Source organism: Ambystoma mexicanum, chromosome 4q (assembly GCF_040938575.1).
Source record: "Ambystoma mexicanum isolate Mex_15411 chromosome 4q, UKY_AmexF1_1, whole genome shotgun sequence".
Classification (NCBI taxonomy): domain Eukaryota; kingdom Metazoa; phylum Chordata; class Amphibia; order Caudata; family Ambystomatidae; genus Ambystoma; species Ambystoma mexicanum.
In genome coordinates, this window is record NC_090928.1 from 10,847,034 (window position 1) to 10,861,052 (window position 14,019).

The following is a 14,019-nucleotide window of genomic DNA, read 5'->3' on the forward strand; positions in this document are numbered from 1 at the left end:
GACTTGTTAGTTGAAGGAGGTCCTGATAGGGACGAATTCAGTAAAGGCCAACGTGAGTGCCCATCTCTGGAAGGCCTAAGGAAACAGGCCTGCTCCCAGCTTGAGGGTGAACCTCATGGGACGCATCGGATTTATTGGGAAGGTGGACTCCTGTATAGTGAGCCCACAGAGTCTACAGAAGGAGACCATAGGAGGTTGGTGGTTCCCCTTGCTGTTAGGCCCTTCCTCCTGCAGTTGGCGCATGAAGTTCCCCTTGCTGGTCACCTTGGTATGAAGAGGACCAAGCAAAGGTTATTCATGCACTTCTACTGGCCCAAGATGGGGGTGCAAGTAGAAAGTCACTGCAGGAGTTGCGCCTCCTGCCAGTTGTCTGGGAAGGTTGGCGCGACAATCCAAGCTCCGTTGGTACCGCTCCCAGTTGTGGGGGTACCATTTGAAAGGGTAGGGATCGACATCGTCGGTCCCCTTGACCCGCCAACATCCTCGGGCAATAGGTTTATCCTGGTGCTGGTCGACCATGCAACCAGGTATCCTGAGGCCATCCCATTAAAAACTGTGACTGCCAAGTCAGTTGCAAAAGCTTTACTCGGCATATTTACTAGGGTTGGCTTCCCTAAAGAAGTTGTGTCAGATCGTGGCAGCAACTTTATGTCGAAGTATATGCAGGCTATGTGGAAAGAATGTGGGGTCACCTACAAGTTCTCTTCTGCATACCACCCCCAGACCAATGGTCTGGTGGAACGCTTCAACAGAACGTTAAAGAGCATGATTGGGGCTCTGGAGGAGCCCCAGAGAAGAAAATGGGATCTTCTTTTACCATGCTTGCTGTTTGCCTACCGAGAGGTACCACAGGAGGGTGTTGGCTTCAGCCCCTTCGAACTTCTGTTCGGTCATCCCATACGGGGACCCTTAGCCATCGTCAAGGAGGGATGGGAGATGCCCACTCCCCCGGTTACTACCAACGTAGTTGATTATGTGCTAGGGCTCAGAAAACGGATGGTACTTCTGATGGGCTTGGCTAGTGATAAATTGAAAGCAGGGCAAGCGCTGGTGAAACATTGGTACGACCAGAAAGCTTCCCTCATCAACTTTACACCTGGTCAGCAAGTCCTGATCATGAATCCTATAAGGCCTCGCGCTTTACAGGACAAATGGTCAGGCCCTTACACAGTGGTGGAGCCCCTGGGTGAGGTGAACTATTTAGTGGACCTTGGAAGGCCTGGACAGGCTCCAAAAGTGTTCCACGTGAATAGGCTGAAGGCTTTCGTCCCAAGAGTCAAAATCGCAGCACTGCTACTGGCTTCAGACGTTGAGGAAGAGGAGTCAGAACCTCTCCCCGACCTGTTCCACGGCGGTCCTTCAGATAGCTCCATTGAGGGTGTCCGTGTGGCCCCTCACCTGACTTCTGATCAGCAGGCGGAGGTGAAAAGTTTGCTTCGGCAGTTTTCCCCCCTGTTTTCACAGTCCCCTGGTTTGACACCTTGGTGCAAACATAACATTGACACAGGAGACAGTGTACCTACCAAAAGTAGGGGATACAGGATGTCGGATAAAGTACGGTCTTATATTAAGACCGAGGTCAACAAGATGTTAGACCTTGGGGTGATTGAACCCTCTAGTAGTCCTTGGTCCAGCCCTGTGGTTTTGGTTCCAAAGGCAGGCACTTCTGAATTGAGGTTCTGCGTGGATTACAGGGCTCTGAATGCTGTCACCAAGACAGATGCACACCCCTTGCCTCGAACAGATGAGCTGGTGGATACTTTGGGTGCCTCCAAGTACCTCAGCACGTTTGACCTCACTGCTGGCTATTGGCAAATAGCTTTAGCAGAACATGCCAAGGAGAAGACAGCATTTTCTACACCAGACGGCCTTTACCAATTCCGGGTAATGCCGTTCGGGTTGAAGAATGCACCTGCCACTTTCCAGAGGCTTGTGAATCATGTGTTGAATGGGTTGGACGAATTCTGTCTTGCATATCTGGACGATATAGCAGTTTTCAGTGCCACCTGGGAAGACCATGTGAAACACCTCGGGATTGTGCTCCAGGCTCTTCAGAAAGCCCACTTGACCATAAAGGCTAGTAAATGCCAGATTGGACAAGGCTCAGTGGTTTACCTTGGACATGAAGTAGGTGGAGGGAGGATACAGCCTCTACCCAGTAAAGTACAAGCCGTACAAGACTGGCCTACCCCCACTACGCAAACCCAAGTGAGAGCCTTCTTAGGACTCACGGGGTATTATCGCAATTTTATGGCAGACTATGGCACCATAGCTGCTCCTCTGACGGCTCTCACAACTCCGAAGAAACCCAAGAAGGTAACTTGGACCGACGAGTGTGAGAAGGCCTTCAATGGCTTAAAAGACTCCTTGTGCCAGGCCCCTGTCCTCAGGGCTCCTGATTATCAAAGAACTTTTATCGTGCAGACGGACGCCTCTGACACTGGGATAGGAGCTGTACTATCACAAGTAGATGAGAAGGGTAAGGAACACCCTATCGGTTTTATTAGTCGCCAGCTTAAGGACAGAGAGCTCAGATGGTCCACGGTAGAGAAAGAATGTTTCTCTGTTGTGTGGGCCCTAAGGAAGCTGAGGCCCTACCTCTATGGGACCCACTTCACTGTGCAAACTGACCATAAGCCGTTAAAGTGGCTAATGAACATGAAGGGGGAGAATCCAAAGTTGCTTAGGTGGTCCATAAGTCTACAAGGCTTCGACTTCACTATTGAGCATAGGCCAGGTGTCCAACATAGCAATGCTGATGGGTTGTCCAGAATGTTTAACCGACCTGAACATGAGACTCATCCAGGGGTGGATTAGTTCCCCCTGTCCATAGTCTGGGAGGGGCGAGTGTTAGGAAAGATTTCATAATTGTAGGGAATTTTCCTTCCATGTGGCAACCCCTAAACTTTTTGCTATTGTTTTTTACCTTGTTCTTGACTTTGCCAGAGAAGTACAGCCTTCTGCCGCACTTCTCTGGGCTTTCGCTCCTTTCTTACGGGGAAACTGACATGCCCTTAAGACAGTCAGTACCGGGGAACGTTGTTTCCCGTAGTTTCTTCTATCGTGTCGCAGCTTTAGTGCAACACGACACAAGAGGGCACTGTAAGCTAAGTTACAGCTCTCTTGGGTCTCTAGCCTTCTACAGGCCCTAGATACTCTTTTAGGATGGTAATTGATCGGTGCAAGTCATTCAGGGACTGGAATGGTGGCAGCGATCGTATTGAATATTTTGAGCTCCTTTTGCCGTTCTGAGCACGTTTTTGCACTGAGCCCAAAATGGTGGCCTGGCTCCCCAAAATGGCCAGACCACGAGGCTCCTTTGTCCTGTCCACTGTCCGTCTTGCTCCCTTCACCTTCCCCAGGTTGAGCGACCCGGGGCCTTCCTTATTTGGGCATGTACTTTCCCGCGAAACGTGGTTGCTTTCGCGGGCTTCTACATGTCGTTTGTGTGCCTCCAGGGTGTGGGCTGGGATGTCTGGTCCCAATACACATCCTGGGTGCCAGAGAGTCTAGGGTGGTGTGAATGCCTGGGACCACCGTGGTCCGTGATTGGTCCACGTATGGTATGTGTTTTGATGAGCGGATCTCCCATTGGTTCCCCTCCATTTTTGGCGCGAAGGGAACCGTGGATAAGAGGGGGCTGGAAACACCACTACCATGTCGATCTCCTGAGTTCTCACGAACGAAGGAATACAGGAGCCAAGTATCCTGCAACCAAGAGGCTGGACCGAGGAATCGCTGGTGACCCGCTGAAGGAACCCTCCTTTGCACTGCTGTCGTCCTGAGAGCCACGGTCCTCCTTTGATCGAACCAGAAGGCCTGTACTGGTGCTTCGACCTTTGGAATAGCAGGAACAGCTATTCCCGGCATCTACAACATCTCCTGCCAAGTAAGCCTTCGGAAGCGTCTCTGGGCCATCCAGTTGACTGACCAGCTTACAAGGGAGCCTTGTTCTGTAACCGCCGCCAGGTTGTGCCGTATCTCGAGTCCTTGTCACTCTCCCACACTTCGTGCCCTTGGCGTTCCCAAGTCTGAAGGGAGGAGTGTACGTTTGACTCAGATACGCACGGCCGCTCCGTTGTCCTGCTGCGGCAACAAAACTGTGCCGGTTTCGTCGATTGGGACGTCTTTTTGATCTACACAACTACAAAGCGTTCCCTGCTCTTCTGAACCTGCCAGCTGCTGAAACTAAAGTGGAGAAGCCTGGGACTGCTTGCTTCGGGGACCGGTGAGTAGTATATCTAGGATCTGGTCGCCCTCCTGCAGTAACCCATTGCTTTTCCCCGCTGTGTAAAACAGCACCCTTTTCGCCCGTACTCGCGCTCTGCTTCTGCCCGCTGTGGAGGCTGCGCTTGAGTTGCGGACCCTGTTCTTCTTCTGCTGTGCACTAACCCGAACTGCCTGACTTCCTCCGAAGAGCTTCTCCTTTTGCCCGTTGGCACCAGCGTGTGCAGGTACTTTGAGCACAAGGCTCCACTCTTCGCAGGGCTCGGACTTCCATCTAGTTAGGTGCCTATGAAGGCGAACTAAGTCTAAAAGCATTATCGCACTGCCTGTTTTCCTTCCCTTTCAGGTGGACTACATATTTCATGCTTTAAACGCTTGCGACTGTGTATTTGTATATATATTGTGTTGATTTGGTATGTGTTGGCTTAATACTGTGTTATTGTGATTTTCTCGCTACGGTCGTTGTTTTAAAGGCCTTAAAATAAATGTGTTTATATTTTTGATATAACACCTGTTTGGAGTAGTTTGTAAGCGCTCTTGCTTTGTGTGCTCACTGCGGGCTTTCAGTCACCCTCACCCCTCTTGAGACCTAGTCTTGACCGCCGCGATCGCTACCTTGATTGGTCTGGCTTGTCCAGAGGTTACCCTGTTCCAAGTAATTAGGTTGGCCTTCTGAACTTCTGCGCCACCAGGACAGAGTTCAGAAATCCGTCTTAACACCTTGGTATGAAGAGGACCAAGCAAAGGTTATCCATGCACTTCTACTGGCCCAAGATGGGGGTGCAAGTAGAAAGTCACTGCAGGAGTTGTGCCTCCTGCCAGTTGTCTGGTAAGGTTGGCGCGACAATCCAAGCTCCGTTGGTACCGCTCCCAGTTGTGGGGGTACCATTTGAAAGGGTAGGGATCGACATCGTTGGTCCCCTTGACCCACAAACATCCTCGGGCAATAGGTTTATCCTGGTGCTGGTCGACCATGCAACCAGGTATCCTGAGGCCATCCCATTGAAAACTGTAACTGCCAAGTCAGTTGCAAAAGCTTTACTCGGCATATTTACTAGGGTTGGCTTCCCTAAAGAAGTTGTGTCAGATCGTGGCAGCAACTTTATGTCGAAGTATATGCAGGCTATGTGGAAAGAATGTGGGGTCACCTACAAGTTCTCTTCTGCATACCACCCCCAGACCAATGGTCTGGTGGAACGTTTCAACAGAACGTTAAAGAGCATGATTGGGGCTCTGGAGGAGCCCCAGAGAAGAAAATGGGATCTTCTTTTACCATGCTTACTGTTTGCCTACCGAGAGGTACCACAGGAGGGTGTTGGCTTCAGCCCCTTCGAACTTCTGTTCGGTCATCCCGTACGGGGACCCTTAGCCATCGTCAAAGAGGGATGGGAGATGCCCACTCCCCCTGTTACTACCAATGTAGTTGACTATGTGCTAGGGCTCAGAAAACGGATGGTACTTCTGATGGGCTTGGCTAGTGATAAATTGAAGGCAGGGCAAGCGCTGGTGAAACATTGGTACGACCAGAAAGCTTCCCTCATCAACTTTACACCTGGTCAGCAAGTCCTGATCATGAATCCCATAAGGCCTCGAGCTTTACAGGACAAATGGTCAGGCCCTTACACAGTGGTGGAGCCCCTGGGTGAGGTTAACTATTTAGTGGACCTTGGAAGGCCTGGACAGGCTCCAAAAGTGTTCCACGTGAATAGGCTGAAGGCTTTCGTCCCAAGAGTCGAAATCGCAGCACTGCTACTGGCTTCAGACGTTGAGGAAGAGGAGTCAGAACCTCTCCCCGACCTGTTCCAAAGCGGTCCTTCAGATAGCTCCATTGAGGGTGTCCGAGTGGCCCCTCACCTGACTTCTGATCAGCAGGCTGAGGTGAAAAGTTTGCTTAGGCAGTTTTCCCCCCTGTTCTCACAGTCGCCTGGTTTGACACCTTGGTGCAAACATAACATTGACACAGGAGACAGTGTACCTACCAAAAGTAGGGGATACAGGATGTCAGATAAAGTACGGTCTTATATTAAGACCGAGGTCAACAAAATGTTAGACCTTGGGGTGATTGAACCCTCTAGTAGTCCTTGGTCCAGTCCTGTGGTCTTGGTTCCAAAGGCAGGCACTTCTGAATTGAGGTTCTGCGTGGATTACAGGGCTCTGAATGCTGTCACCAAGACAGATGCACACCCCTTGCCTCGAACAGATGAGCTGGTGGATACTTTGGGTGCCTCCAAGTACCTCAGCACGTTTGACCTCACTGCTGGCTATTGGCAAATAGCTCTAGCAGAACATGCCAGGGAGAAGACAGCATTTTCTACTCCAGACGGCCTTTACCAATTCCGGGTAATGCCGTTCGGGTTGAAGAATGCACCTGCCACTTTCCAGAGGCTTGTGAATCATGTGTTGAATGGGTTGGACGAATTCTGTCTTGCATATCTGGACGATATAGCAGTTTTCAGTGCCACCTGGGAAGACCATGTGAAACACCTCGGGATTGTGCTCCAGGCTCTTCAGAAAGCCCACTTGACCATAAAGGCTAGTAAATGCCAGATTGGACAAGGCTCAGTGGTTTACCTTGGACATGAAGTAGGTGGAGGGAGGATACAGCCTCTACCCAGTAAAGTACAAGCAGTACAAGACTGGCCTACCCCCACTACGCAAACCCAAGTGAGAGCCTTCTTAGGACTCACGGGGTATTACCGCAATTTTGTGGCAGACTATGGTACCATAGCTGCCCCTCTGACTGCCCTCACAACTCCGAAGAAACCCAAGAAGGTAACTTGGACCGACGAGTGTGAGAAGGCCTTCAATGGCTTAAAAGACTCCTTGTGTCAGGCCCCTGTGCTCAGGGCCCCTGATTATCAAAGACCTTTTATCGTGCAGACGGACGCCTCTGACACTGGGATAGGAGCTGTACTATCACAAGTAGATGAGAAGGGTAAGGAACACCCTATCGGTTTTATTAGTCGCCAGCTTAAGGACAGAGAGCTCAGATGGTCCACGGTAGAGAAAGAATGTTTCTCTGTTGTGTGGGCCCTAAGGAAGCTGAGGCCCTACCTCTATGGGACCCACTTCACTGTGCAAACTGACCATAAGCCGTTAAAGTGGCTAATGAAAATGAAGGGGGAGAATCCAAAGTTGCTTAGGTGGTCCATAAGTCTACAAGGCTTCGACTTCACTATTGAGCATAGGCCAGGTGTCCAACATAGCAATGCTGATGGGTTGTCCAGAATGTTTAACCGACCTGAACAAGAGACTCATCCAGGGGTGGATTAGTTCCCCCTGTCCATAGTCTGGGAGGGGCGAGTGTTAGGAAAGATTTCGTAATTGTAGGGAATTTTCCTTCCATGTGGCAACCCCTAAACTTTTTGCTATTGTTTTTAACCTTGTTCTTGACTTTGCCAGAGAAGTACAGCCTTCTGCCGCACTTCTCTGGGCTTTCGCTCCTTTCTTACGGGGAAACTGACATGCCCTTAAGACAGTCAGTACCGGGGAACGCTGTTTCCCGTAGTTTCTTTTATCATGTTGCGGCTTTAGTGCAACATGACACAAGAGGGCACTGTAAGCTAAGTTACAGCTCTCTTGGGTCTCTAGCCTTCTACAGGCCCTAGATACTCGTTTAGGATGGTATTTGATCGGTGCAAGTCATTCAGGGACTGGAATGGTGGCAGCGATCGTTTTGTTTATTTTGAGCTCCTTTTGGCGTTCTGAGCACGTTTTTCGCACTGAACCCAAAATGGTGGCCTGGCTCCCAAAATGGCCAGACCACGAGGCTCCTTTGTCCTGTCCAATGACCGTCTTGCTCCCTTCACCTTCCCCAGGTCGAGCGACCCGGGGCCTTCCTTATTTGGGCATGTACTTTCCCGCGAAACGCAGATGCTTTCGCGGGCTTCTACATGTCGTTTGTGTGCCTCCAAGGTGTGGGCTGGGATGTCTGGTCCCAATACACATCCTGGGTGCCAGAGAGTCTAGGGTGGTGTGAATGCCTGGGACCACCGTGGTCCGTGATTGGTCCACGTATGGTATGTGTGTTGATGAGCGGATCTCCCATTGGCTCCCCTCCGTTTTGGCGCGAAGGGCACCGTGGATAAGAGGGGGCTGGAAACACCACTACCATGTCGATCTCCTGAGTTCTCACGAACGAAGGAATACAGGAGCCAAGTATCCTGCAACCACGAGGCTGGACCGAGGAATCGCTGGTGACCCGCTGAAGGAATCCTCCTTTGCACTGCTGTCGTCCTGTGAAACCCTTTCCTCCTTGATCGAACCAGAAGGCCTGTACTGGTGCTTCGACCTTTGGAATAGCAGGAACAGCTATTCCCGGCATCTTCAACCATCTCCTGCCAAGTAAGCCTTCGGAAGCGTCTCTGGGCCATCCAGTTGACTGACCAGCTTACAAGGGAGTCTTGCTCTGTAACCGCCGCCAGGTTGTGCAGTATCTCGAGTCCTTGTCACTCTCCCACGCTTCGTGCACTTGGCGTTCCCAGGTCTGAAGGGAGGAGTGTACTTTTGACTCAGGTACGCACGGCCGCTCCGTTGTCCTGCTGCGGCAACAAACTGTGCCGGTTTCGTCGATTGGGACGTCTTTTTGCTCTACACGACTACAAGGCGTTCCCTGCTCTTCTGAACCTGCCAGCTGCTGAAACTAACGTGGAGAAGCCTGGGTCTGCTTGCTTCGGGGACCGGTGAGTAGTATATCTAGGATCTGGTCGCCCTCCTGCAGTATCCCATTGCTTTTCCCTGCTGTGTAAAAACAGCACCCTTTTGCCGTACTCGCGCTCTGCTTCTGCCCGCTGTGGAGGCTGCGCTTGAGTTGCGGAACCTGTTCTTCTTCTGCTGTGCACTAACCCGAACTGCCTGACTTCCTCCGAAGAGCTTCTCCTTTTGCCTGTTGGCACCAGCGTGTGCAGGTACTTTGAGCACAAGGCTCCACTCTTCGCAGGGCTCGGACTTCCATCTAGTTAGGTGCCTATGAAGGCGAACTGAGTCGAAAGCATTATCGCACTGCCTGTTTTCCTTCCCTTTCAGGTGGACTACATATTTCGTGCTTTAAACGCTTGCGACTGTGTATTTGTATATATATTGTGTGGATATGGTATGTGTTGGCTTAGTATTGTGATATTGTGATTTTCTCGCTACGGTCATTATTTTAAAGGCCTTAAAATAAATGTGTATCTATTTTTGATATAACAACTGTTTGGAGTAGTTTGTAAGCGCTCTTGCTTTGTGTGCTCATTGCGAGCTTTCAGTCACCCTCACCCCTCTTGAGACCTAGTCTTGACCGCCGCGATCGCTACCTTGATTGGTCTGGCTTGTCCAGAGGTTACCCTGTTCCAAGTAATTAGGTTGGCCTTCTGAACTTCTGCGCTGCCAGGACAGAGTTCAGAAATCCGTCTTAACAATACCAAACCTGAGATCCTTCCTATATCATGAGATGTGAGATCCAAATACTTCCCCTTCCAAACCTGAGACCCTCCCTTTAGCATGAGATGTGATATCCAACTCCTTCCCATTCCAATCCTGAGACCTTTCTGATAGCATGAGATGTGATATCTCAATGCCTCTAATACCAAACCTGAGATCCTACCTCTCACATGAAATGTGATATCCAACTCTTTCCCATTCCAATCCTGAGACCCTTCCTATAGCATGAGATGTGATATCTCAATGCTTCTAATATCAAACTTGAGACAATCCCTATAGCATGAGATGTGATATCCAAGTCCTTCCCATTCCAATCCTGAGACACTTCCTATAGCATGAGATGTGATATCTCAATGCTTCTAAAACCAAACCTGAGACTCTTCCTATAACATGAGATGGGATATCCAACTCCTTCCCATTCCAATCCTGAGACCCTTCCGATAGCAGAGATGTGATATCTCAATGCTTATACCAAACCTGAGACCCTTCCTACGGCATGAGATGTCATATACAACTCCTTCCAATTCCAATCCTGAGACCCTTCCTATAGCATGAGATGTGATATCTCAATGCTTATACCAAACCTGAGACCCTTCCTATAGCATGAGATGTGATATCCACCTCCTTCCCATTCCAATCCTGAGACCCTTCCTATAGCATGAGATGTGATGTCTCAATGCTTCTAATACCAAACCTGAGATCCTTCCTATAACATGAGATGTGATATCCAACTCCTTCCATTCCAATCCTGAGACCCTTCCTATAGCATGAGATTTGATATCTCAATGCTTATACCAAACCTGAGACCCTTCCTATAGCATGAGATGTGATACCCAAGTCCTTCCCATTCCAATCCTTAGACCCTTCCTACAGCATGCAATATGATATCTCAATGATTCTAATAACAATCCTGAGACCCGTCCTATAACATGAGATGGGATATCCAATTCCTTCCCATTCCAATCCTGAGACACTTCCGATAGCAGAGATGTGATATCTCAATGCTTATACCAAACCTGAGACCCTTCCTATAACATGAGATCGGATATCCAACTCCTTCCCGTTCCAAACCTGAGACCCTTCCTTTAGCATGAGATGTGATATCCAGCTCCTTCCCATTCCAATCCTGAGACACTTCCAATAGCATGAGATGTGATATCTCAATGCTTCTAATATCAAAACTGAAACCCTCCCTATAGCATGATATGTGATATCTAAGTCCTTCCCATTCCAATCCTAAGACCCTTCCTATAGCATGAGATGTGATATCTCAATGCTTCTACCAAACCTGAGACCCTTCCTTTAGCATGAGATGTGATATCCAACTCCTTCCCATTCCAATCCTGAGACCCTTCCTATAGCATGAGATGTGATATCTCAATACTTCTAATACCAAACCTGAGATCCTTCCGATAACATGAGATGTGATATCCAAATCCTTCCCCTTCCAAACCTGAGACCCTCCCTTTAGCATGAGATGTGATATCCAACTCCTTCCCATTCCAATCCTGAGACCCTTCTGATAGCATGAGATGTGATATCTCAATGCTTCTAATACCAAACCTGAGATCCTTCCGATAGCATGAGATGTGATATCTCAATGCTTCTAATACCAAACCTGAGATCCTTCCTATATCATGAGATGTGAGATCCAAATCCTTCCCCTTCCAAACCTGAGACCCTCCCTTTAGCATGAGATGTGATATCCAAGTCCTTCCCATTCCAATCCTGAGACCTTTCTGATAGCATGAGATGTGATATCTCAATGCCTCTAATACCAAACCTGAGATCCTACCTCTCACATGAAATGTGATATCCAACTCTTTCCCCTTCCAAACCTGAGAGCCTTCCTATAACATGAGATGGGATATCCAACTCCTTCCCATTCCAACCTCAGACCCTTCCTATAGCATGAGATGTGATATCTCAATGCCTCTAATACCAAACCTGAGATCCTTCCTCTAACATGAAATGTGATATCCAACTCCTTCCCTTTCCAAACCTGAGAGCCTATCTATAGCATGAGATGTGATATCCAAGTCCTTCCCATTCCAATCCTTAGACCCTTCCTACAGCATGCAATATGATATCTCAATGATTCTAATAACAAACCTGAGACCCATCCTATAACATGAGATGGGATATCCAACTCCTTCCCATTCCAATCCTGAGACACTTCCGATAGCAGAGATGTGATATCTCAATGCTTATACCAAACCTGAGACCCTTCCTATAACATGAGATGTGATATCCAACTCCTTCCCGTTCCAAACCTGAGACCCTTCCTTTAGCATGAGATGTGATATCCAGCTCCTTCCCATTCCAATCCTGAGACACTTCCAATAGCATGAGATGTGATATCTCAATGCTTCTAATATCAAAACTGAAACCCTCCCTATAGCATGATATGTGATATCTAAGTCCTTCCCATTCCAATCCTAAGACCCTTCCTATAGCATGAGATGTGATATCTCAATGCTTCTACCAAACCTGAGACCCTTCCTTTAGCATGAGATGTGATATCCAACTCCTTCCCATTCCAATCCTGAGACCCTTCCTATAGCATGAGATGTGATATCTCAATACTTCTAATACCAAACCTGAGATCCTTCCGATAACATGAGATGTGATATCCAAATCCTTCCCCTTCCAAACCTGAGACCCTCCCTTTAGCATGAGATGTGATATCCAACTCCTTCCCATTCCAATCCTGAGACCCTTCTGATAGCATGAGATGTGATATCTCAATGCTTCTAATACCAAACCTGAGATCCTTCCGATAGCATGAGATGTGATATCTCAATGCTTCTAATACCAAACCTGAGATCCTTCCTATATCATGAGATGTGAGATCCAAATCCTTCCCCTTCCAAACCTGAGACCCTCCCTTTAGCATGAGATGTGATATCCAAGTCCTTCCCATTCCAATCCTGAGACCTTTCTGATAGCATGAGATGTGATATCTCAATGCCTCTAATACCAAACCTGAGATCCTACCTCTCACATGAAATGTGATATCCAACTCTTTCCCCTTCCAAACCTGAGAGCCTTCCTATAACATGAGATGTGATATCCAACTCCTTCCCATTCCAACCTCAGACCCTTCCTATAGCATGAGATGTGATATCTCAATGCCTCTAATACCAAACCTGAGATCCTTCCTCTAACATGAAATGTGATATCCAACTCCTTCCCTTTCCAAACCTGAGAGCCTATCTATAGCATGAGATGTGATATCCAAGTCCTTCCCATTCCAATCCTTAGACCCTTCCTACAGCATGCAATATGATATCTCAATGATTCTAATAACAAACCTGAGACCCATCCTATAACATGAGATGGGATATCCAACTCCTTCCCATTCCAATCCTGAGACACTTCCGATAGCAGAGATGTGATATCTCAATGCTTATACCAAACCTGAGACCCTTCCTATAACATGAGATGTGAAATCCAACTCCTTCCCGTTCCAAACCTGAGACCCTTCCTTTAGCATGAGATGTGATATCCAGCTCCTTCCCATTCCAATACTGAGACACTTCCGATAGCATGAGATGTGATATCTCAATGCTTCTGATATCAAAACTGAGACCAACAAAAATGATATGTGATATCTAAGTCCTTCCCATTCCAATCCTGAGACCCTTCCTATAGCATGAGATGTGATATCGCAATGCTTTTAATATCAAACTTGAGACCCTCCCTATAGCATGAGATGTGATATCCAAGTCCTTCCCATTCCAAACCTGAGACACTTCCTATAGCATGAGATGTGATATCTCAATGCTTCTAATACCAAACCTGAGACTCTTCCTATAACATGAGATGGGATATCCAACTCCTTCCCATTCCAATCCTGAGACTCTTCCGATAGCAGAGATGTGATATCTCAATGCTTATACCAAACCTGAGACCCTTCCTACGGCATGAGATGTCATATACAACTCCTTCCCATTCCAATCCTGAGACCCTTCCTATAGCATGAGATGGGATATCTCAATGCTTATACCAAACCTGAGACCCTTCCTATAGCATGAGATGTGATATCCAACTCCTTCCCATTCCAATCCTGAGACCCTTCCTATAGCATGAGATGTGATGTCTCAATGCTTCTAATACCAAACCTGAGATCCTTCCTATAACATGAGATGTGATATCCAACTCCTTCCATTTCAATCCTGAGACCCTTCCTATAGCATGAGATTTGATATCTCAATGCTTATACCAAACCTGAGACCCTTCCTATAGCATGAGATGTGATATCCAAGTCTTTCCCATTCCAATCCTTAGACCCTTCCTACAGCATGCAATATGATATCTCAATGATTCTAATAACAATCCTGAGACCCGTCCTATAACATGAGATGGGAT